The sequence below is a fragment of the Manis pentadactyla genome, chromosome 7 (assembly GCF_030020395.1).
Source record: "Manis pentadactyla isolate mManPen7 chromosome 7, mManPen7.hap1, whole genome shotgun sequence".
NCBI classification, from domain to species: Eukaryota; Metazoa; Chordata; class Mammalia; order Pholidota; family Manidae; genus Manis; species Manis pentadactyla.
Genome location: NC_080025.1, coordinates 26,163,190 through 26,188,389, shown reverse-complemented (window position 1 = coordinate 26,188,389; position 25,200 = coordinate 26,163,190). Strand labels below are relative to the sequence as shown.

The following is a 25,200-nucleotide window of genomic DNA, read 5'->3' as shown; positions in this document are numbered from 1 at the left end:
TCCATAGCTTTTACTCTTCTGGGAGGAAAAAAACACAAAAGCCCTTGCATTGTATGGGGACCACTGCTAACAACCCTCTTCCTCCAGCCCCGGGAACCCCCTTGCTCCAAACACACCTCGCTGTGTGCAACACTAAGACTTTCTGTGCGCTGTTCTCTCCACGGGGACCGTTTACTCTTCTCCTTGACCACTGGGAAGATTTCTACTTATTCAAGATCCAGCTTCAGCGCTTCCTTCCCTGACCCTGTCTGACTCTGGAGCCGATTCCCCTCTGTGGCCCTGAGAACACTGGGTATTGGCTCTTGACATGCCTGCTTCCCCCTTCAGGTTGAGACCAGAGCAGGGCCGGGTCCCCCACCCCGTTTGTCTCTGGTTCCCACCTGGGTATGCACTGTTTCCCAAGGAAGCCTCCTTCTGCGGTAACACTGGAGATGAGCCCTAGGAGACTCTCCAGCCCCATCTGCTGGCTGAGCCACAGTTCTTAACCTTGGCTGCACCTGAGAATCATCTTGGGAGCCTTAAAAATCCCTGATTCTCAGGCAATACTGCAGACAGATGAAGCCGGACGCTGCTGGGGCAGGCTGGGGTTGGGTGGGCTGCTGCCCAAGCCTGAACCAGCGCTATCCATGGCAGTAAAATCACTTTGTATACTATGTGTGGGTCATGGAGATGAACACATGGGTTTTGGGTCATCAGATATGTAACGAGGGGGAATAAAGGAATGAAAAGACAAGGAGACACAGAGATGCTGCAGTTCTCCTCAGGTCCTGCACGCTGTCCCCACGTGCGCTGCTGTTTGAGGATTGCTATGTGGTGGAGGCGGCAGTTTACATGCATGTGGAGACTCACGCTTTCTCCAAATGGGAACTGGAGATGGAGAAAAGGTGAGAAGAAAATCATCTCTCAAGAAGCATTCAGAATAGTGCTCCCCGATCTTCAAGGAACAGACCATTTTTTACAAAGGAGCCTTTTTAATCCTCTAAGTCAATAGTGCAGCTATGAGTACAGAGGTGAGGGGATGGGCAGCCACTAGCAGATGGTGCATGAGGGACCAGTTCCTTTCTGACCGCTGCAAGTCTCACGTGGGGGCTGTGGGCTGAAAGGGCACACACAGGCGCACCTTTGGCCCAGCATTGGCTGGCATCCTGCAGGCTGGTGAGAGGCCAGCCTCCCCGGGGCCTCCACCTGGGTCCTGGATCTCTCAGCATGGGTGGTTTTGTTATCTGTACCTGAGCCTCTGTCATCTTGTCCCCAGACCACAGCAGCTCCTCAGTCCTGCCTCCCACCTCTGCTTCGACACTCTCCTCTCTGGCTAGAACTCATGGGTCCCAGGATTCTCCTTCTCCATCCACGTGCTTTGGAGTCACACAGATCTGGGACTAAATCTTAACTCACACACTAACAAGACACACAGGCCCAGACAAGTAACTGCACGTATCTGAGCCCACTTGCTCATTACTGAAACAAATATAAATAACATCCGTGTCGCAGGCTGTTCAAACTGACACCTATTAGGTACTCAGGCTATTGTTATTTTTGATGAGGAGTCTGGCTGGCTTTCCAGGACATTCCTGACCAAGGTGCTGCCTGTCAGCATACACTCCTTAGCTCTTTGCAAGGCGGTGGCTTTCCATGTTTGACTCAGCCTCGATGTGCCAGCACCCAGCCCTAACCTGGGGATAACTATATTCCAGATCCTCAGTTAATGACACATCCATCCCTTGCTCAATGCCAATCAAGCCTCCTCTCCCTTGGAGGGATTGGAGGCATGGAATCTTAATCAGTATCTTGAGTGTCTGGTGCAACAAGCTGATCAATGACCATGGACACAATTTCACCAAGTTCAATTCATGGCTGTCTGCAGCTTCTTTGCCCTCTAGCTTTCCATCCAAACTATAGGCAGAATGCTCTTTCTAGAACACTAACTGGCTCACAGCATCACTCTACTTAAAACTTTTCTTGTCTTCCCACTGCCAATAAAGTGAAGTCCTAGGGTGTTAGGACGACATTAAATCTGGTTCTGGCTTAAGACTTCCAGACCCACCTCGTCCCACTTTCTCTCCACCCTACTTTAGGTCACACAGATCTGCCCGTGGTTCTGCAAAGAGGCCAGGAGCTCTCAGGCCTCTCTGCTTTTTCATATATGCAGTTTCTTTCACTGCAGACAGCCTTCCTTCCTATTCCAAGTGGACTGGCTCTAATGTCATTTCTTGTGTAAACCTCTCTAATCCTTTAAAAGCGTTAACTGCTCCATCTGTATCTGATGTATGTCATAAACACTTATATATTTGTATTAGTATATCAGAGTTTCCTTGTCTGTATAGCTGCAGAAACCAGATCTTATTCATCTCTGTACACTAAGGACCAAGATCGGGTTTAGTAGATGCTTAGTGTCTGCTTGCTGAATGGATGGGAAGATGGATGGAATTTCCAACCATTCATGATTGATTGATTGGCTGAACACAGGGTTAAGAGAGGAGGATAGTGGGAAGATTGCTGTATCATAGGCAGAAGTGGTAAAAACGATGGGGGGAGTAGCCTTTGTTGAGTGGAAGAAGTTTTAAATATACTTTAAACATCATTTGAGATATTTCAAGGATTATATATGGTTTAAAGGGATAAATTTAGTACAGAAGAGAGGATACATTTCAACCACCACAGATTGAGGAAAATAAACTACTTTTAAGTTAGAATATGGTCGAAGGCATCAAAACGTTCAGTTCATAAAACAGTAGTAAGCCGATCATCCTCTGGTTTTCTTTTTAAGTATTTGAAAATTATATGCAACATCTTGTGGGAAAATGCATTTTTCTATAGAGCTGGTTCTCTTGGGGGAAAGGGCTTTCTCTTAATTATACGATGAGTTTGTTAAGTTCTAGGTATCCTGTAGGGCTTTTTTTTTCCAATTGGAATTACACTGAATTTACAGGCCTGAAAAAAACATCTATATATTGGATTTTCAATACAGATAATTAAATTATATTGTCTGTAAATAAGAACTTACTATACTTCATTTTCCTTTAAAAATAATTGTATCATATTGTATTGGCTGGTGCCTTTAAAACAGTGTTGAACAGATGCAGTGATAAAGGGTACCTTATCTTTTTTTGGAATTTAATGGGAAGGCTTCAAAGTCTCACCATTAAAGTAGGTGACTGACAGAGGCGGGAGTATGAAGGCCTGGACACTGTGGGTCACAGCTGGGCAACCCTGAGGAGCCACACAGGCTTCAAAGCTCCCCTGGGCCAGGCAAGGCTCCATGTGCCTCATCACCACTCTCCCCGGCCCTCTGCCTAATCCTGCTTTGCCTTCTCCCTTCCATAGGATTAACAACTAATACATACCCTGCATGCCCGGCTCATCTCTGCATCGGCTTTCAGGGGACCCAACCTGCGACAATGTATTTAAAGCAGATGTTTTTAAATGTTAAAAAAGATCTTTGTATTCTTGGGAAAAACCCTCCTTAGTCTTATACATTCGGGATTCAGTGTGCTAGCATCTTAACATTTTATGTGTTTATTTGCCTCTCTGCTCACCGCTTGTCTGTATATCCCTGTGCGCCAGCCGCCTGCCCAGTGGGAAGTCAGGTGCAGTCGGCACCGCAGAGCTTCTCCTCTCAAGCAGGCATACACCTGTGTCCTATAACTAGCACTGCAAGGCTTGCTCCAAGCTTAGTTTAAATTTTCCAGCAGCCCAGCTCCTCCAGGCAGTTTCACTGTGCTCTCAGGAGCAGCTGCCCAGCTCATTTTGTGCCTAAGAGATTTTCCACTCCTGGGACTGGGGCACTGGGGGTGTTGCCAGCACCATCCATTTGGGAATCACCATCTTCCTGGCTCAACCCCATCCCCATCTGTGGGCCGAGAGAGCTTCTCAGAGACCAAGAGGAGCTCAGCGCCCACCCAGAACACTTCAGAGAAGAGACTCAGATCGGCTGCTCTCCTTATGAGCTTAAGGAATAAGAAAACAAGGAACACAGAATACACATGTAACAGAAAATCATAGATAAATGATTTTATCTAACTAAGCATTAACAGGAGAAAAAAAAAAACACAGTTATTGGTATTTATGGGTCATTTTCCTCTGGTGAGCTTTCCTTTCCTACCAGAAGGTGGCAGAGAGGTGCAGTTTAAATTTCTTCCCATTTTTAGAAGAAACTTTCTTTTTAAAAAAGAGCAAGACAAATAACTCTTGCAACTTAGAACTTTTAACCTTTAGAAATACAGATTTGATACAGTTATTAGAAATATCATTAAACGGTGACTAGAATCAATCATTATCAATAACTGAATTAAAGAACTTAATTAAATAACTGAATTAATGAAAAACATATTTGGCTATGACAAAAACTGAATTGGTCTAAAAGGTATGACTAGATGAGCTCATGATAATTAGTGGAAGGCATTTTTACAGGCACCTGAAAAATAAAAGAAAAATGTATACATGCCACCCATTTACAGAAATAATAGCGATTTGCAATATGCAAATGTGATTTTGTACAGCAGCATTCAAGTAAATATTATAATGCCCTCATCTGTAACATAAGGGGTTGGATTCAATCGTAACCAAAGTCCCTTCTTCCATTAATAGGGTATATTTCCTCTTTCAGAGAAGAGGGTCGGAAGATGCATGTCTCACCTGCGGTCATATACGAGCTAGTGACCGAACTGTCTGTAAAACCCTCTATCTTCTTCCCCAGCTGTCTTTAAAAAGTCGGCTCTCGGGGGCGGAAGATGGCGGCGTGAGTAGAGCAGCGGAAATCTCCTCCCAAAACAACATTATATCTATGAAAATATAACAAAGACAACCCTTCCTAGAATAAAGACCAGAGGACACAGGACAATATCCAGACCACATCCGCACCTGAGAGAACCCAGCGCCTCGCGAAGGGGGTAAGATACAAGCCCCGGCCCCGCGGGAGCCGAGCGCCCCTCCTCCCAGCTCCCGGACGGAGAAGAATAGGCAGAGCGGGAGGGAGACGGAGCCCAGGACTGCCGAACACCCAGCCCCAGCCATCCGGGCCAGAGTGCAGGGCGCTCGATACTAGGAAAACAGGGCAGCAAGAACAGTGAGCAGGCACTGGAGGCTGGGCGACAGAGGACATAAGAAAAGCGAGCGACCATTTTTTTTTTGCTTTTTTGCTGTTTTGTTTTGGCGAGCGCTTTTTGGAAGTCTTAAAGGGATAGGGACCCCAATACTAGGGAAACAGGGCAGAAAGACCGACTGGTGAGCAGAGGCCTGAGGCTGGCACCGGAGAATAAAGAAAAACGAACGACCACCTTTTTTTTTAATTAAAAACTTTTTTTTTTTTTAATTAAAAAAAATTTTTTTCTTTTTTTTTTGGTGGGCGTTGTTTTGTTTTGGCGGGTGCTTTTTCGAAGTCTTAAAGGGGCAGGGCGGGTCACTTAATCCAGAGGTAGGGAATCCGGGATCTCTGGGCACCCTAACCCCTGGGCTGCAGGGAGCAGGGAGGCCCCTTACGGAGATAAATAGCCTCCCAGCAGCTCCTGCTCCAACGCGACTCCACCATTTTGGAGTAGCTGCCCGAGCCAGGCCACGCCCACAGCAACAGCGGAGATTAACTCCATAGCAGCCGGGCAGGAAGCAGAAACCCTGTCTGCGCGCAGCTGCGCAGCACAAGCCACTAGAGGTCGCTGTTCTCCCAGGAGAGGAGGGCCACAAACCAACAAGAAAGGAAGTCCTTCCAGCCGTCACTCGTCCCAGTTCTGCAGACTATTCCTATCACCATGAAAAGGCAAAGCTAAGGCCGACAAAGATCACAGAGACAACACCAGAGAAGGAGACAGACCTAACCAGTCTTCCTGACAAAGAATTCAAAATAAGAATCATAAACATGCTGACAGAGATGCAGAGAAATACGCAAGAGAAATGGGATGAAGTCCGGAAGGAGATCACAGATGCCAGAAAGGAGATCGCAGAAATGAAACAAACTCTGGAAGGGTTTATAAGCAGAATGGATAGAATGCAAGAGGCCATTGATGGAATTGAAATCAGAGAACAGGAACGCATAGAAGCTGACATAGAGAGAGACAAAAGGATCTCCAGGAATGAAACAATATTAAGAGAACTGTGTGACCAATCCAAAAGGAACAATATCCGTATTATAGGGGTCCCAGAAGAAGAAGAGAGAGGAAAAGAGATGGAAAGTATCTTAGAAGAAATAACTGCTGAAAACTTCCCCAAACTGGGGGAGGAAGTAATCAAACAGACCACGGAAATACACAGAACCCCCAACAGAAAGGATCCAAGAAGGGCAACACCAAGACACATAATAATTAAAATGGCAAAGATCAAGGACAAGGAAAGAGTGTTAAAGGCAGCTAGAGAGAAAAAGGTCACCTATAAAGGGAAACCCATCAGGCTAACGTCAGATTTCTCAACAGAAACCCTACAGGCCAGAAGAGAATGGCATGATATATTTAATACAATGAAACAGAAGGGCCTTGAACCAAGGATACTGTATCCAGCACGACTATCATTCAAATATGATGGTGGGATAAAACAATTCCCAGACAAACAAAAGCTGAGGGAATTTGCTTTCCACAAACCACCTCTACAGAACATCTTACAGGGACTGCTCTAGATGGGAGCACTCCTAGAAAGAGCACAGCACAAAACACCCAACATATGAAGAATCGAGGAGGAGGAACAAGAAGGGAGAGAAGAAAAGAATCTCCAGATAGTGTATATAACAGCTCAATAAGCGAGCTAAGCTGGACAGTAAGATACTAAAGAGGCTAACCTTGAACCTTTGGTAACCACGAATTTAAAGCCTGCAATGGCAATAAGTACATATCTTTCAATAGTCACCCTAAATGTTAATGGGTTGAATGCACCAATCAAAAGACACAGAGTAACAGAATGGATAAAAAAGCAAGACCCATCTATATGCTGCTTACAAGAAACTCACCTCAAACCCAAAGACATGTACAGACTAAACGTCAAGGGATGGAAAAACATATTTCAAGCAAACAACAGTGAGAAGAAAGCAGGGGTTGCAGTACTAATATCAGACAAAATAGACTTCAAAACAAAGAAAGCAACAAGAGATAAAGAAGGACACTACATAATGATAAAGGGCTCAGTCAAACAAGAGGATATAACCATTCTAAATATATATATGCACCCAACACAGGAGCACCAGCATATGTGAAACAAATACTAACAGAACTAAAGGGGGATATAGACTGCAATGCATTCATTCTAGGAGACTTCAACACACCACTCACCCCAAAGGATAGATCCACTGGGCAGAAAATAAGTAAGGACACGGAAGCACTGAACAACACAGTAGAGCAGATGGACCTAATAGACATCTATAGAACTCTACATCCAAAAGCAGCGGGATATACATTCTTCTCAAGTGCACATGGAACATTCTCCAGAATAGACCACATACTAGGCCACAAAAAGAGCCTCAGAAAATTACAAAAGACTGAAATCCAACCAACCAACTTTTCAGACCACAAAGGCATAAAACTAGAAATAAACTGTACAAAGAAAGCAAAGAGGCTCACAAACACATGGAGGCTTAACAACACGCTCCTAAATAATCAATGGATCAATGACCAAATCAAAATGGAGATCCAGCAATATATGGAAACAAATGACAACAACAACACTAAGCCCCAACTTCTGTGGGACACAGCAAAAGCAGTCTTAAGAGGAAAGTATATAGCAATCCAAGCATATTTAAAAAAGGAAGAGCAATCCCAAATGAATGGTCTAATGTCACAATTATCGAAATTGGAAAAAGAAGAACAGATGAGGCCTAAGGTCAGCAGAAGGAGGGACGTAATAAAGATCAGAGAAGAAATAAATAAAATTGAGAAGAATAAAACAATAGCAAAAATCAATGAAACCAAGAGCTGGTTCTTCGAGAAAATAAACAAAATAGATAAGCCTCTAGCCAGACTTATTAAGAAGAAAAGAGAGTCAACACAAATCAACAGAATCAGAAACGAGAAAGGAAAAATCACGACGGACCCCACGGAAATGCAAAGAATTATTGGAGAATACTATGAAAACCTATATGCTAACAAGCTGGAAAACCTAGGAGAAATGGACAACTTCCTAGAAAAATATAACCTTCCAAGATTGACCCAGGAAGAAACAGAAAATCTAAACAGACCAATTACCAGCAACGAAATTGAAGCGGTAATCAAAAAACTACCCAAGAACAAAACCCCCGGGCCAGATGGATTTACCTCGGAATTTTATCAGACATACAGAGAAGACATAGTACCCATTCTCCTTAAAGTTTTCCAAAAAATAGAGGAGGAGGGGATACTCCCAAACTCATTCTATGAAGCTAACATCACCCTAATACCAAAACCAGGCAAAGACCCCACCAAAAAAGAAAACTACAGACCAATATCCCTGATGAACGTAGATGCAAAAATACTCAACAAAATATTAGCAAACCGAATTCAAAAATACATCAAAAGGATCATACACCATGACCAAGTGGGATTCATCCCAGGGATGCAAGGATGGTACAACATTCGAAAGTCTATCAACATCATCCACCACATCAACAAAAAGAAAGACAAAAACCACATGATCATCTCCATAGATGCTGAAAAAGCATTTGACAAAGTTCAACATCCATTCATGTTAAAAACTCTCAGCAAAATGGGAATAGAGGGCAAGTACCTCAACATAATAAAGGCCATCTATGATAAACCCACAGCCAACATTATATTGAACAGCGAGAAGCTGAAAGCATTTCCTCTGAGATCGGGAACTAGACAGGGATGCCCACTCTCTCCACTGTTATTTAACATAGTACTGGAGGTCCTAGCCACGGCAATCAGACAAAATAAAGAAATACAAGGAATCCAGATTGGTAAAGAAGAAGTTAAACTGTCACTATTTGCAGACGACATGATACTGTACATAAAAAACCCTAAAGACTCAACCCCAAAACTACTAGAACTGATATCGGAATACAGCAAAGTTGCAGGATACAAAATCAACACACAGAAATCTGTGGCTTTCCTATATACTAACAATGAACCAACAGAAAGAGAAATCAGGAAAACAACTCCATTCACAATTGCATCAAAAAAAATAAAATACCTAGGAATAAACCTAACCAAAGAAGTGAAAGACTTATACTCTGAAAACTACAAGTCACTCTTAAGAGAAATTAAAGGGGACACTAACAGATGGAAACTCATCCCATGCTCATGGCTAGGAAGAATTAATATCGTTAAAATGGCCATCCTGCCCAAAGCAATATACAGATTTGATGCAATCCCTATGATTCTTCAATGAACTGGAACAAATAATTCAAAAATTCATATGGAAACACCAAAGACCCCGAATAGCCAAAGCAATCCTGAGAAAGAAGAATAAAGTAGGGGAGATCTCACTCCCCAACTTCAAGCTCTACTATAAAGCCATAGTAATCAAGACAATTTGGTACTGGCACAAGAGCAGAGCCACAGACCAATGGAACAGACTAGAGAATCCAGACATTAACCCAGACATATATGGTCAATTAATATTTGATAAAGGAGCCATGGACATACAATGGTGAAATGACAGTCTCTTCAACAGGTGGTGCTGGCAAAACTGGACAGCTACATGTAGGAGAATGAAACTGGACCATTGTCTAACCCCATATACAAAAGTAAACTCAAAATGGATCAAAGACCTGAATGTAAGTCATGAAACCATTAAACTCTTGGAAGAAAACATAGGCAAAAACCTCTTAGACATAAACATGAGTGACCTCTTCTTGAACATATCTCCCCGCGCAAGGAAAACAACAGCAAAAATGAGTAAGAGGGACTATATTAAGCTGAAAAGCTTCTGTACAGCAAAAGACACCATCAATAGAACAAAAAGGATCCCTACAGTATGGGAGAATATATTTGAAAATGACACATCCGATAAAGGCTTGACGTCCAGAATATATAAGGAGCTCACACGTCTCAACAAACAAAAAACAAATAACCCAATTAAAAAATGGGCAGAGGAACTGAACAGACAGTTCTCCAAAAAATAAATACAGATGGCCAACAGACACATGAAAAGATGCTCCACATCGCTAATTATCAGAGAAATGCAAATTAAAACTACAATGAGGTATCACCTCACACCAGTAAGGATGGCTGCCATCCAAAAGACAAACAACAACAAATGTTGGCGAGGCTGTGGAGAAAGGGGAACCCTCCTACACTGCTGGTGGGAATGTAAGTTAGTTCAACCATTGTGGAAAGCAGTGTGGAGGTATATCAAAATGCTCAAAACAGACTTACCATTTGACCCAGGAATTCCACTCCTAGGAATTTACCCTAAGAACGCAGCAATCAAGTTTGAGAAAGACAGATGCACCCCTATGTTTATTGCAGCACTATTTACAATAGCCAAGAATTGGAAGCAACCTAAATGTCCATCAATAGATGAATGGATAAAGAAGATGTGGTACATATACACAATGGAATACTACTCAGCCATAAGAAAAAGGGCAAATCCAATCATTTGCAGCAACATGGATGGAGCTGGAGGGTATTATGCTCAGTGAAACAAGCCAAGCGGAGAAAGAGAAATACCAAATGATTTCACTTATCTGTGGAATATAAGAACAAAGGAAAAACTGAAGGAACAAAACAGCAGCAGAATCACAGAACTCAAGAATGGACTAACAGTTACCAAAGGGAAAGGGACTGGGGAGGATGGGTGGGTAGGGATGGATAAGGGGGGGGAAGTAGGCGGGTATTAAGATTAACATGCATGGGGGGGTAGGAGAAAAGGGAGGGCTGTACAACACAGAGAAGGCAAGCAGTGATTCTACAACATTTTGCTATGCTGATGGTCAGTGACTGTAAAGGGGTTTATAGGGGAGACCTGGTATAGGGGAGAGCCTAGTAAACATAATATTCGTCATGTAAGTGTAGATTAGTGATACCAAAAACAAAGCAAAAAAAAAAAAAAAAAAGGGCAGTTCCTGTGTGGTAACCTCCAACGAGTTCTACACAAGGGTGTAAAGGGCATATAAAAGTGTAGGCAAAGGGTCTGTTTGTGTTTATACAGAGGATCAAAGCCTAATTGGGCTACCCCGAAAATGAACTAAGATACGATATGAAAAAGAACTTCCAACATCTGCACTCTCTGGAAGACTCATGCCAGAAGATGATCATCAAAAAACCCCAACAAAGATCCACGCACTGCTACAGCTGTAGATGCACTCATCCCACCAGTTCCTGGACTTGCCATGGGAATGAGGAAGGAGATATCTAAGCTGGCCTGTGCATACAGTAAAACAACAAATTTGACTGGATCTATACTGTTGGAACTCAACCAAGAATTTGGAGAAGTGCAAATTGTAGCGCTCCAAACTCTTACAACTACAGACTATTTACTGTTAAAAGAACATATGGCATGTGAACAGTCCCCAGGAATGGGTTGTTTTAATTTGTCTGATTTCTCTCAGACTGTTCAAGTTCAGTTGGACAATATCCACCATATCATAGATAAGTTTTCACAAATGCCTAAGGTGCCTAAGTGGTTTTCTTGGTTTCACTGGAGATGGCTGGTAATTACAGATATGCTTTGGTTATGTAACTATACTCCTATTATGTTAATGTGTGTGCGCAATTTAAGTAGTAGCTTAAAACCTATACATGCTGAAGTTACTCTACAAGAAGATTTGTCAAAGAAATAATCGATCTTCCCATGTTTTCTTCCGCCTGATACTTCTATAGCTTTTCTTCTTCCTTCCTAATTACAACCCTTAAATAGAATTCGTGCCTCATATCAAATTTACCGAGTATCATAACTCCTCCAAGTGGTAAAGATACCTCAAGACAAATGCTGGGCATAGAAGCCACAGGGCATAAATATGCAAAGAAGTAAAAAGCTAACCTTTTCAAACAATAAGGCTTCCCTCTCACTTACCAACTTCACATTTCCCTGTATGGCCCCGGAAGATGACTGGTTAGCCAGAGACGGGTAAGATTCCTCAAGGGAGGAACAACCTAAGACAGGCACAGTCGCAGGGGGGTCATCAGGTGAGAAATTGGGGATCAACAGAGGTGAGGCTTAGAACCTCACCCCCCCGTTCTGAGAGAAATCTGCATACGTGGATGTTTTATTGCCCTGGTCTAGCTTGGATTAACACATAGTCTACAGACACACACCTGATCATCTACATTTGCTCTCTTACAACACTAAACTATGTTTTCTACCTTTATCTTGTATCTACCTACCACTTCAGCATTTTATTAAAAATAATAATAATAAAGAGAGAAATGTGGTATCCACATATAAATCAAGTATAAAAACCAAATGAGTATTCATATTTGAACTGACTGTTTATAGTTCATAATGCATGAGCAAAACCGAAAGTTTCTGTGATGACTGCCCTTGTACTGTTCACTATGTAACTCATTCATTATGTAAGAATTTGTTCTCCATGTAAGAACTTGTTTGTTATGCCTCAGAAGATTGGAGACTGACGAAAATTAGGCTTGGGGTGGATTAATGATTGTGCATTGAGCATTGACTCCCCTATACAGAATTTTATTGTCGTGAACAACCATTTGATCAATAAATATGAGAGATGCCCTCACAAAAAAAAAAAAAAAAAAAAAAAAAAGGACAGACTTCCAATGGTAAAATAAATTAGTAACCGGGATGTAATGTATAGCATAAGGAATATAGTCAAGATATTGTAACAGCCTGGTAGGGTGATAGCTGGAACCTAGAATTATGTATATAAATGTTTTATCACTGTGTTGTACACTTGAAACTCATGTAATGTAATACTGTGCGTCAACTACCCTTCAATAAAAAATAATTATCTAAAAAAAAAAGAACAAAAGTGTAGCTAGTAACTAGAAAAAAACAATACACTAAAATGTTTTCTCAAATCATTTCGTATATATGTTGTATCATTTGGCAATTCTCAGAAAATGCCTTTATTTTGTAGGCTTCAATTTTACAGTGCAGTGAGAAATCACTGAGGTTAGGAATAGCTGAGCACAGCAACCCTCGTTGCCAGGGGGAGCCACGCTGGTATGTAGCCTGGATGGGTCCCTGGGCTGGAGAACCAGTGTGGGGAGTTCTTACAGAGATCTGACCTTGGCCTCTGCTGCACAACCTTAATCTTGAAGTAACAACAGAGCTGATCATTCCATCGGCACCAGCCCCCGGGACCCACCCACCTTCCCTTCCTGAGATTTCTTACTCAGCTGGCATCAAAACATGCTTGTCTATATGGTTTCCTCTTATTGGATACAGGCTCTCAGAAACATAATTACATTTCTGAATTGCTTCAATTGGAAAGCTTTGTGAGATTCAGAAAAATAAATACACTTACTTATTTCAGAAAAATATATCTATAAGTGAGGACCTTTGTTACATAAAAGATATTAAGCATAAGTTGAATGACTTAGGTAAGCTTGAAAAAAAATGGAAATGAAAATGGATCTTTTCTTTTTTCCTCTTAAAAATTAAAACAAGAACTTTTAATGGCCCTGTGGAATTGCTTCAGATATCAAGTGGCTGATTCTTAAAGTATGGCAGAAACACATCTGAGTAGGTGGTACCATGTCAAAACTTCTTTATATAAAACCTCCAGGAGTCTCAGCCTCGGACACTAGTGTTAATTCCATTTGATCAAGTCAAAGTTTTTAAAATCAACTGACTTCAACAAACATTTACCTGAAGTGACCACGGCCTAGCTCATCCCTGTTCTACTACGGCCATAGGTCAGCTGATCACTTACCTTTCTCAGCCTCTGTTTCCTCACCATTTATAAAGTGAAATTGTTGAGCAGCCTTCCTAGGGTGGGGCATGGACCACGGGGGGCCATGAGGCCAAGGCTATTTTCCTGACAATAATAAGGCATCATTTGCCATTTTTGTGGTGCTGACATTTGCACCGATAGTAAGAGTAGCAGAGGTAGAAACTGCTGGCATGACAGCAGGAACCAAAGCAGTGGGTCCTCGGGGCCCCAGAAGTCCCTGCATTCCTGACCACCACAGGCTCGCAGTAAAAACAAACACGCCAGTTTTCCCTAAGGATGTCCTTAATGAGGCAGTAAATCTCATTAGTTTTACTAAATCTGAGCCCTCGAGTGCAGATGTTTCTAAGATTCTGTGTGTACACACACAGCCCTTCTGCAAGCCTAAGTATGTCGGTGTGACAGTGTGAACTGGTAGCTGAACTAGTTGCTTTTTTTCGACTTGAAAGAATGACAGATAAACTATGATTACTACGACTTGGGTATAAAAGCCAGATGTTTTTTTTAGATGAATGAAAATGAGCTGGACAATTCAAGGAAAACATCTGACAGTACTTGTTGACTGTGATAAAATTCAAGCTTTCAAGTAAAAATCAAATTTTGGGAAATTTGTATCCTCCAGTGTGAGTCTGGTAACTTTCCAAAACTCAGAGGCTTCTCTGATGAGATGAGATGGGTAGATGTTAAAGAATATGTGTATTTTTTACATTGAATAATTAAATGTGTCAACATTTGGAAGAGCTATATAACTCAGCCAATATTTTCCAAATGCCCAATGCCCAATGTCATAAAATTTATATAGGTAAAAGATCCATTGAAAGTTCAAGATAAAACAATAGATTTCATTGTAACAGAGTGTCAAAATTATATGGTCTCAGATTGAACGTTCCAATAAACCTATAAGATACTACCATTTGTCCAGTTTTAGTGTAGTAATAAAGAATAGCCAATTATCTGAAGGGGCTATTAAAATATTCCTTCTTTTTCCAACTAACGTATCTGTATGAAGCCAAATTTTCTCTAGAATCTCAACTGAAACAACATACATGGAAGATGAGTGTAGAAGCATTTATGGGAACCCAGCTGTATTTTATTAAGTCAGGCATTAAAGAGATTTACAAAGATGTAAAACAATGCCATTGTTATCAGTAAATCTTTAAAAATATCACTTTTCAGAAACTGTAATTTATGTGAACATGTAATGGGCTACTTACTGTTATTTCTAGATAGTTTAATAAACAGATATTTTAAATGTTTCTTGGTTTTAATTTCCAGTATGATAAGCATCAATAGATGTAACTCACATTAACAAAAGCTCTTTGGGCTTCTCAATCCCTTTTTAACTTTAAACAGGTCCTAAGATCCAAGATTTGAGAATTGCTAAGCTTGTTGATCTGGAAGGTTTATTTCACTTCTAAAACTTCATTACATATTGTGTTCAAAGTTCCAGGGCAAAAAAATTTTTAAATGAGATTCGTCTTACATTTTCATTCTAAGACATAGCCTAATAATTTACTATAAAAAATTGAATTTTACCTAGATTTCTTTTACCTAGATTCCTTCTGATGTTTCACATGTTGGGCTCAATGTACAAAAGGCGTGACAAAAATAAAACCTGCATTTCTAAAGTACCTGATGGTCTGCAAACAATTTCACATCTGCGGTTCTGTTTGTGTCTCTTAACAGTCCCTAGAGGCAGAGAAAGTACAGCTTCTGCTTAAATGCAAATTAAAAGAAAGCAAAGCATCTCCAGTCCTATGTGCACAACAGCAAGATTTAGAGGCAATAGAGAATGCAAATGTGAATTCAAATTTCTGTTATCCACCGTTATTTTATGTAAAATGAGTATGTGATATTCTTGCACCGATACAGAGAACACAATAAAATGAATGACTTAATACTGTGTTTCAAACATCTCAAAAAACTTAGAGCCTTACCATCTTATTTTTGGATTTTATGAAAAAAAAAATTGCACAGTATAAAAAACTCCTTCAGATGCCAGATCTTTCTACTCAGGCCTTGTGTGATATTCAAACATTACTGCGGGTGTTCAGGAGATATGGTGCCTGGGTCTGACTGGCCATGAATTAGCATGTGATTCTGTTTCTCAATGACCTCATCAGAAAACAATTAACCCCTGCCCTGCCCAACTCACGGAGCTGATGGGAGCTCAAATGAGGGGCCTGGTGTCCCAGACCTGGAAGGGCTGTGAATTCCAATTTGCAGTTCCTACCTGATATAGGATCACTGCAGATGTGTTACTTCCTAATGGCCTTGTACGGATTTTGTCTGAATGCTCTGCAGTGTCTACACATGCTTTAACTCAGGCTTCCCATACCCAGTCTTGTGTCACACCTACAGGAGAGTGACTGGGACAGGACAGTGTGGTTTAACTTCACAAATTCCAGTGCATTTATGATAAGCACATCCTAACATTTTGGAGTTTCTTTCCCAAATAATCCTGTTGGAAACACGTTCTTAGAAGAAAGAACTTGAAAATATTTTCAAGGAAGCTGCAAACATCATTAAGAAAGTATCACAGAGTGAACCATCTAGAAGGTATCCCAAAAACTCTTACTTCACTCACTTTTCTGAGGGATGTATGGGTTCTCCGTCCTTGGCCCGCCCAGGGGTAACAAGCTCACACAGTATATTGACGACCTCCGTCCTTTCTGTAATGTAAACCATCCCGCCAATCCTTGAAGTGGCCTTTCTATTAAATGAGACCAAGGAGGGCTGACTTTGCCGTACAAGAGCGGGCCCCTGTGGCTTGAAGGTCAGCTTGCTGGAGTGCCTCCCACTGGAGCTCTGGGGCACACTTCCTGTGCCCCCCTCAGCTGGGCTGCGAGGGGCACTTCCCCGTGGGTACCCCTCCACCGCATGGGGTCTGGCTGTGCCCTCGCTAAGTGGGCCACCAGCTGGTAGATCAGCTGCGAGGCCAAGTCGTCACTGAATCCTCCAGCATCCAGGAGCTGGCTCATGTTTCTTATCAGCTCGTTGAACTGGGCAGCATCCATGCTGTATGCTCCCTGCTTAACGGCTGCTCCAAACTGCTTATTCCCAGACTCCCAGGAGTCGGTGTTTCCTGCAGAATCACTGCAGTGGCCCAACAGAGCGCTCAAGAAAGGCTGCTTGTTGATCTGGCCGTGGTCCAGGTAAAGCTCGTTTTTGTTACTCCACATTTGCCTCATCTTATGCCACGTGGCTTCCAAACCATTGGCTTCTTCATGGCCCAGCCCGGGATACTCCCTCCCAAGCTCCCTGAGGGCTGGGGGTACAATGAGCCGGTTGTCGGTGCCAATGAGCTTGAGAACCACCGTATCTCATGCCGAGCCCGCGATGCACCGGTACACGCCGATGTCGGGGGTGGCGAGGCTGTGGATCTTCAGCGAGCGTGACTCGGTGATGCCGAGTCGTCTGGAGTTCCGCAGGCAGCGGCCATCCTTTTCCCACTGGATCAGAGATTTCTGGAATCATCGCACTGGGCATTTAATAATCACAGACGTGTTGGGCAGCAAATACGCCCTGCCTCCAATAGTCAGGTTGATGCGTTTCTCTTCCCTCGTCTGAATATAGACTCTCTGGACACCCAAGATCTGAGGGCCCTGCTCACCAAGTTTGACCTTGACCTCTGGTTTCATTTCTACAGGAAAAGAGGAGAGAAAAGAAAACACAAGCAAACATATCAATAATGAAAACTTCTTGACAGCAATCTTCCAGGGCTGATCTATGTCAACAAATGTATCTTCTTTTCCTCTTTTAAAACATTTGAGTACTAAAACATGAATAATGGTTTACATCCTTGGATGGGTAAATTCCTCAACTACCTAGTCTTTAGCAGCAAAGAATGCACGTTTGACTGAACTACACGAAAACATGTATGATGCTGTACAAAGCCTGGAGGCCTGAGGTTAAGTACTTCCATCAGTGGGGGCTGCCTGGCATGGGTGTCTCTGCCGTCCGGCAGGGAGGACCGAGCTGGCCTGGCCTGGCCACAGCTACACCAGGTCAAGAGGGAGTCAGCGAGCATAGGGAAGGGGCGAATGCATTCGGAGTTCGTGAAGAGGAGGACAAGGCTGACCAGCAGGTAAGGGACCGCAGAAGAGGCAGCACAGGCCCTCCGAAGCCAGACACATCTGAGTGTGCATCTCAGCTCTGCTGCTTGGACCAGTCATTCGACCTCTCTGAGCCCCAGTTTTCTCACCTGTGAACTGTGGGTAATGTTATCCCCTCCATCAGGGGAAGCTGGGTTGTGATTATTTGCATTAAGTGCACAGCGCAGTAGCGGGTCCCTCACAGGCTCAGATGTGGTGGCCGCGACCCCTGACAGCTGACAGGCAGGCCCAGCCAACACGCAGCAGGGCAACCTGAGGCAGACTCAGAGGTGAGCTTGGCTGCTGCTGTTCCTGGGCATCTGCTCCAGGTAACGGGCTAGAGCCAACGCGGACCCTCCTCGGATCCCGTCGGCAGGAGAAGAGGCTGCACCCCCACGGCTCGCCTGCAGGAAGGCCTCAGCATGCTCTGGGTGGCTCTGCAGTGAGGGGCTGGGAGTGACGGGGGTGAAGTCTGGTTCCTATTTGACGATGTGCTTAGGTCTGTGGGCAGTTGAGGGACAGGCCCAGAGGGCCTCCTAGCACCAGGGAGAGGAGACGCTGGCTCACATCAAAGGTATTGCTGGGTTCACAAAATCAAGCTCCTGGGGGCCTCGCTACCTTGGGGAACCCCAGTTGCAGGTCCTCCTGGTTGGAGCACACAGGTGCTAGCTATAAACAGCATGTGTAGGGGTGTTAGGGTTTTCCAGAACAACTCCTGGAGTCCCCCTGGGGGGCTCACAAGCGCTAGAGGGTCGGCTGCCTGCCAGGGTGTGGTGGTGCAAGTAGGTTCAGGAAGACAGCAGGGCAGACCCATAATTTCCATGGCAGAGAATGTTCTTGGTTAAGGACAAGTGCACGAGTTTACATGTAAATTCCATAGACATGCGATTGGTAGGCAGGCCTCTCATCCAGAGTTCTGCCTGGGGACACTCCCTGGGCTCATCTAAGTGGAGCTGGTGACACGTCTCCTGCTGTGCACACATCTCCCACCGTGCACGTTTCCCTACTGGATATGGAGTCTCCACAAAGGATGTCAAGCTCACCCCAGCCAGTTAAGGCATATAGATTTTCTTTTTAGTTGATAGCATAGAATTTTGAACTTATGTTGTTCAACAGAGACCAAAAGCAGGAAAAAAAAATGATGGAGGACTCCCTGGTAAATTTGTAGTTCATCCGTTATCAAAGACAGAGATGCTGTGCAAAATAAACAACAATGCGCACAGCAAAGGACACCATCAGCCAGAGCAGGTGCTGAAGGGGCCCTGGAGCGGATCTTGCTGAAACACTGCTTCTCTGAGTGTTCCCCCCGTCGTTGTTAGATTACAGGGATGTCAGGCAGCTCCGGGAAGGGGGCCTAAGCAGCTGCAAGACAGTCATGGGGTTGAGGCAGAAGCTACCTAGCAAGCCTTTGGGAAGGAGTTCCATATTTTAACCCCAGTCTGGATACACTGGTGTGCAAAGGTCCAACAGCACCTCCAACCACAGGTGCTCCAGGCAGAGGCTCCCAAACTTTGCTGCATATTACTACTTTTTTCATCTCAATGCTGTGGATCCAAATTTTGATTAATGGAGTGCAGCCTGGCATCAGAATTTCTTAAAGCACCCAGTGGCTGAAATGCACAGCAAGGTTTGGGAACCACTGCCCCCCGAATTACCACTGGATTAAGCCACAGTAGAGAGAGAGGTGTTCCTGACCCACTTTCTTTTGCTTGAAAGAAAGTTTATGGGATGCGGCTGGTCAGACGGAAGGGAACATAAACAGGAGCAGTGTTTTCTCTGCAAACCCGCCAAAGTCTTTACAACCGCAGGGTCTTCGGTAAGACCGTAGCAGGCTCTCTCTCTGGGTAGCACCAGGAATCATTGTGATCTGCTCCGAGTGATTACTTCATGTCCTGTCCAATGAACACTGGCCAGGCTGCCTTATCCAAGATAGCTATTGCTGTTGGTTAGTCTAGGGCCAGATTTGTGCCCACATGTACATGACTGTGAAATTCAAGACATAATCATGCATTCGCCTTGTCTGGCTCCTTTTTTATTGCATACCTGATTCTAATTTTAGAATTCAGAATTAGAATTTTAGAATATCTGCTGATATGGTTACATTTTATACATACTTCTAAGTGGCCTGTTGTCGTAAGGCAGGGTATGTGTGTATGTATATATGTGTGTGTGTGTGTGTGTGTGCAGCCTGGCACCAGAATTCTCAAAATATACATAAATACATTACCCATAATATCTACACATACATGTGTATTATCTACTATAGAGATCTCTTAATTATGATTTAAAAGGTTCCAGATGAACACGCTGTGGGGTCACTGGCCCCTCAGTGGTGGACAATGGAGAAGATCGATGTGCATGTGGATGGCTCTGAAACTCATTCTTCAAAATCAGAATACAAATGGGGTTGAGATCAGGCTTCTGAATCCATGCAGCTGAGGAACGTGTGGACACACACAGTTTCGGTAGCCATGGCTGGTAAGGATGAGGTCATAGCCTGAGTGTTTCTGATCCTACTGGGATGGTGCAGAAGCCCAGGTGGGGAATGAAGACACTTGTCTGGCTGACTGGCTCAGCCGGAGGGTGACCTGAGGCTGCTGTAAGCCTGGTGCCCAGGCCTCAAGCACAGAGATGGCACCCTGACTCCTGAGGCAGCTGGGGAGTCTGCAGATGGCAGGCAGGCTTCAGCCACAGTGAAGAACCTGCCAACTGGCTAGGTGCACCATGAGAAGCCAGCTGCTTCCTCTGGCTGCATCTCCACCCCACTTTAAGTGCAATTGCTCATGCAGAATACAGAGCAGCTCACAGCAGGTGTGCCTGGGGCGTGGCCTGGGATTCAGGGCCTGCCAGGCTGCACAGCTCCACAGCCCGGGCCAGTCCCTCTCTTGGGACCCCGGCGAGTGCCTTCAGAGCAGTGCCTGCAGCATGGCGTCATCAGACACAGTTCTTGGGCGATGGCCTCCTCCTGCATCTGGACGTGCCCCTAAGTGCCATGCTGGCCAAGCCTGACACGACAGGGCTGTCAGGCGCTCTGCGGGGTGGTCAGGCGCCTCGTCCTGCAGGCGTTGGGGGCAATGTGGGGCTACCAGCCCAACCCTCCACCTGGCCCACCATGCTGGATGTGAGAAATGCAACATCTTCGGGCTCTTCTAGAAAATGACAAGATCTTTTTCTGGATGTCCCCCTACTGGGCCTCTGGGCCAGCCCACCGTACCCACTAAAGGCCAGTTCTAGGTGCTCAAGGCTATGTAGGGCAATTGCCTCAGCTCCCTGCTTGCTTGTGTCCTGTCCTAACTCCAGTCATGTCCCTGCCACAGTTACATCTTGGTGCCAGGTTTCTGCCCCACGCCACCTGGGCCGGGCATTTACACTTGGTCTCACCAGCACTTGACTCAAGCCACTTCCGAATAGGCCTGTTGGCCTGTCTGCCTTTCCATCACCCCGCCGGAGGCCCGCGCCCCAGAATCCGGCTCTGAGGATGCCGCTTGGCAGGGTGGGATGCACCCCTCCCACCGGCACCGTTCCGGCCTCCTTCAGGCTTGTCTGGGGCCAGAGGCAGAGGAAGTGGGGTGGCTGGCTGCAGGGGAGGCTGTGGGGACCCGCAGAAGGAGTGCGGAGGCTGAGCCGCCTGGGAGATGCTGGAGCAAACGCTGTCCTGGGCCTGAAAGGGGCATCTGCCCACTTTGCTGCCGAGGGCAGCCAGCCTCTGCCCACAGCGCCCTGCGGAGGGCTCTGGGAAAGGCCGCCCATGGCCCCCGGTGACAAGTGCACGCCTCCCTCCAGTGCCCTCGTCATCTGCTTCGAAGAAGCCCCCACCCTGCTTGCTTTTGGACCTTGGTGATGGCTGCCCCTGTCTGGACTGCCCTGGGCCGTTCCCGGCCCTCAGCTGTCAGTCCTGGCCACCTCGTCTCTCTCTCTTCTTGCACTACTAAACTTCTCCCTGACGATCTTGTGGTTGTAACTCATCTCCAGGCTGATGCCTCCCAAGTTTATCTGTGCAGCCCGGGCCTCCCTCTGGGGCTCCAGACCTAATCATCCACCGCTTACTAGAAATCTTCTCCAGCAACCTCAAGCTTAGAATATTGTAATCTAGACACATTATCTCTGTCTCCCCATCCCTTCCCAATTATCCTCCTCTCCCTGGAGTTCATGGCATCACTTTCCACCAGCTTCCTCAAGCAGAACCCAGAAGGCACCCGGACCCCGCCCTGCCCTGCGGGGTGTGGCCCTATGCTCCGGCTCACGGGCGTGAGACGGTCGGTGTCTATTCCAGCTTCAGTGCTGTCACACTGGTAGCCCCAAATCAGCCCTGATGGGAGAACCTGCACCACAGAAATCGGCAGAGACAGCAAATGACGGCTTCCTCTCCCCCTTCCCGCCTGCCCCACCGCTGGCCACTAGACATTTCCAAGCACACCACGGTCTCAGTCTTCAGCTCCCAACTCCAGTCAGGCATCGTATGCTCAGATTAGACCCTGGGAACACGGTTAGAATTCATCCCCACTGCTCCTCTCCTCACGCTCTTCCCCTGGACCCGGCCGGATTCCCTTAGCCAGACTCACTGCCTACACTCCCATATTTATCCAGTACATCTGTACAGCATGTATCTGTACAGAGTAAATAAACAGTACATCTGTACAGCATGTATCTGTACAGAGTAAATAAACCAAAATAAAAGCAGACCATATCATTTCCTTCTTGTATAAAGTCTAAACTCCTTAGCCTGGGGTTCTGCATCTTCTACAGCTGACTTCTCAAGCGTTCTCCTATCATAACCCATCCTGAACCTGTGTTCTGGCCCTACGGAATTCCTTGCAATTTCCCCAAACATACGACTCATTTGTTGCCCCTTGCCTCTGTCCCTGCTCTCCTCTCCCACATTCTCCTGAACCCTCCCTCCCAGGGGCCTGATGAACGGACTCTTTATCTTTCAGAACGCTGCTCAAGGGTTCCTCCTTCATGAAGCTTTTCCCAGCCCCCCACCCCCAGGGGCGCTGACCGCCACCCTCTCATCCAGTAACGGCACCAATGGCACGGCACCCTTCCTGGTTATCATATTTATCTCCCACTGAACTTGTCTCTTAGAGACAAGAGAATGTGTCTTTTAATTTTGTATCACAACATCTAAAACACACTGGCCTCTGAGGAATACTTGCTGAATGAATTAACAAAGAAATGCTATCCTGTGACACTGAGAAGGCCATACGCCCAGGCAGGATAGACACGCCTCTATCCTTAGGGTACAGCACTGAGCCGGGTACAGAAGATGTATCACAAGTTACCCCACTACATTTTATCCTGTCTTGCAGCTATACAAGGTCTTAGAGAGAGGTGGTGACATCAACATAACTAATGTTTTTGAGCCTTAAGTATGTGCCTAGTACTGTTTCTAAACACTTTATAGGTTATTTTTTCTCAGAACAATCCTATGAGGCAGGTGCATGTACTAAGCCCATTTATAGATGAGAAAACCAAGACTTGCAGGGACTACATAACCTGCTTAACATCACAGGACGAGGTCTTGGAGGAACTGGGATTTGAACTCAGGTGAGTCAGCTGGACCACAGTGTTATATGACCCTTCAGAGATAAAGGGCAACTGAGGAAGACGGCTGGGGATGGTGGGGCTTGTGGAGGCCTTTCAAGAACAGGGAGATGTAAGTAAGTCACTAGATAGGGTGGAGGAAATAATTCAAGCAAATGGCAAAAAAAAGCCTGAGGTGGGAGAAGGCAGGGATTATCTGGGGTGAGGCTGGCAGGGGTTCAGCTGGACTGTATGGTGCTTAGAACATCACTGCTACCTGCCCTCCCCCCACTGCACACCCAAATGGTCAAAATAAAGATCAAGGAATCCACTCCTCCAAAGAGGGTGCCTTAAACCCAAGGCACCGATTGAGACACGTCCCTAGAAGTGGAGCTTTAAAAGAAATAGAGATCACAGCACGGCTGGACTTGGTTTTTCTTGTCCTCAGATGCCCTTCAGTGATGGAGGGATTAGGCCTATAATCAATACCATACATGTCCAGTCTGGGAAGCAGAGTAGGTAGATTTGAGGTGAAGACATAAGAAAAGCAGATGGACGTTACACCACACAGCCTTGATATTCCTACTAGACTAAAAGACAAGTTCATCAAAGAGATGTCAGTGCAGTAACTAGGACACAGCTGCTATGGCGGATTTCTAGGGAATTCTTAGGCAATAGGAAAAAACAGATACTGTCCAGCTAAGCTGGGCAGCATAAATATGCCGTGTGTCTGATCAGCATGGTGGTATTAATCCTTTGGCAAATCTTAGTATCTCAGGCCAGGGGACCAAGCAACAAACAAAAATCACCCAAAAAGTAGTATCAGCTCAAAGATGAAGGGCAATCAGAGTGGTGGGCCAAGGAAGGGCATAAAGCATCTGCCTACCGAACTGGATACACGAGTGACCAGAGAATGCCAGCTAAGAGGAGTGGTGTCTAGTGTAAGAACAGAGAGCTTAGGGACCACAGGGTCGGAAAACCAGAGGTCACAGACAGGCATTAAAGAGATAGGCAGGCTTGCAGTGGGGGAAGGTGAAGAGCAGGACATTATTTCTGAGTGCCAAGCAATGGGGAATTCTAAGGGGTCACCGTGCCACAGTGATGGGGGTCCGTGAATTGACAATGTTGGGAAGAAGGTCCTCAGGGTGTTAGAAAGGTCATCATCATGAAAGCTGACTGACTAGGGAATGGGGTGCAGTGGGGTAAAGAAGAAATACGGCAGCCTTTTTCCTTCTTTTTATTTTTTTTCTCCCTAAAACTCGCAATTTTGTTCTGGCTCTCCACTGCATGCCATAATAATTTATAATTTCATCTTGTACCACATGCCCGAATAATCACAATGTATTCCCACATGTGATTCTGTGATTGTTTTAGAGGAAGCTCCAATCTTACTTCTAAGTAATTACTTCTCCTTTAAGGCAGTTTATGCTCTCGTTCCCCTGCTAGGCAAATGTCCACAATTAATAAAATTCAGACAGATAAGCAGCTGGCACAGCATCATATCGTGCCATACGCCACAAATATTCTTGAATTCCAGAACATCATAAAACGTGGAATCTCCAGTTTGGGGGATCTCAAGATTTTAAAAATCTGTCCTCAAAGAATTCCCAGAGAAAAAAGTTAACATCATCCATGAGTCAGCAGAGAGGCGGGGAGGAACACGGGCTCAGGAATGAGACGGACTTGTGGTCCAACAGGCCACGGGATCCAGCTGGCAGCTACAGGCCTTCAGTGAAGTCTCAGACCTTGTCTAAGCCGTGATTCCTCCTCTCAAAATGGGGATAATGTCTGTCTTGCTGTGTGTGGGTC

General features: G+C 45.0%; 1 pseudogene; it reads right to left on the bottom strand.

Annotated features, from left to right (window-relative positions):
• LOC118935672 (ADAMTS-like protein 3) overlaps positions 1 to 25,200 on the bottom strand; it is a 99,831-nt pseudogene that overhangs the window by 14,701 nt on the left and 59,930 nt on the right.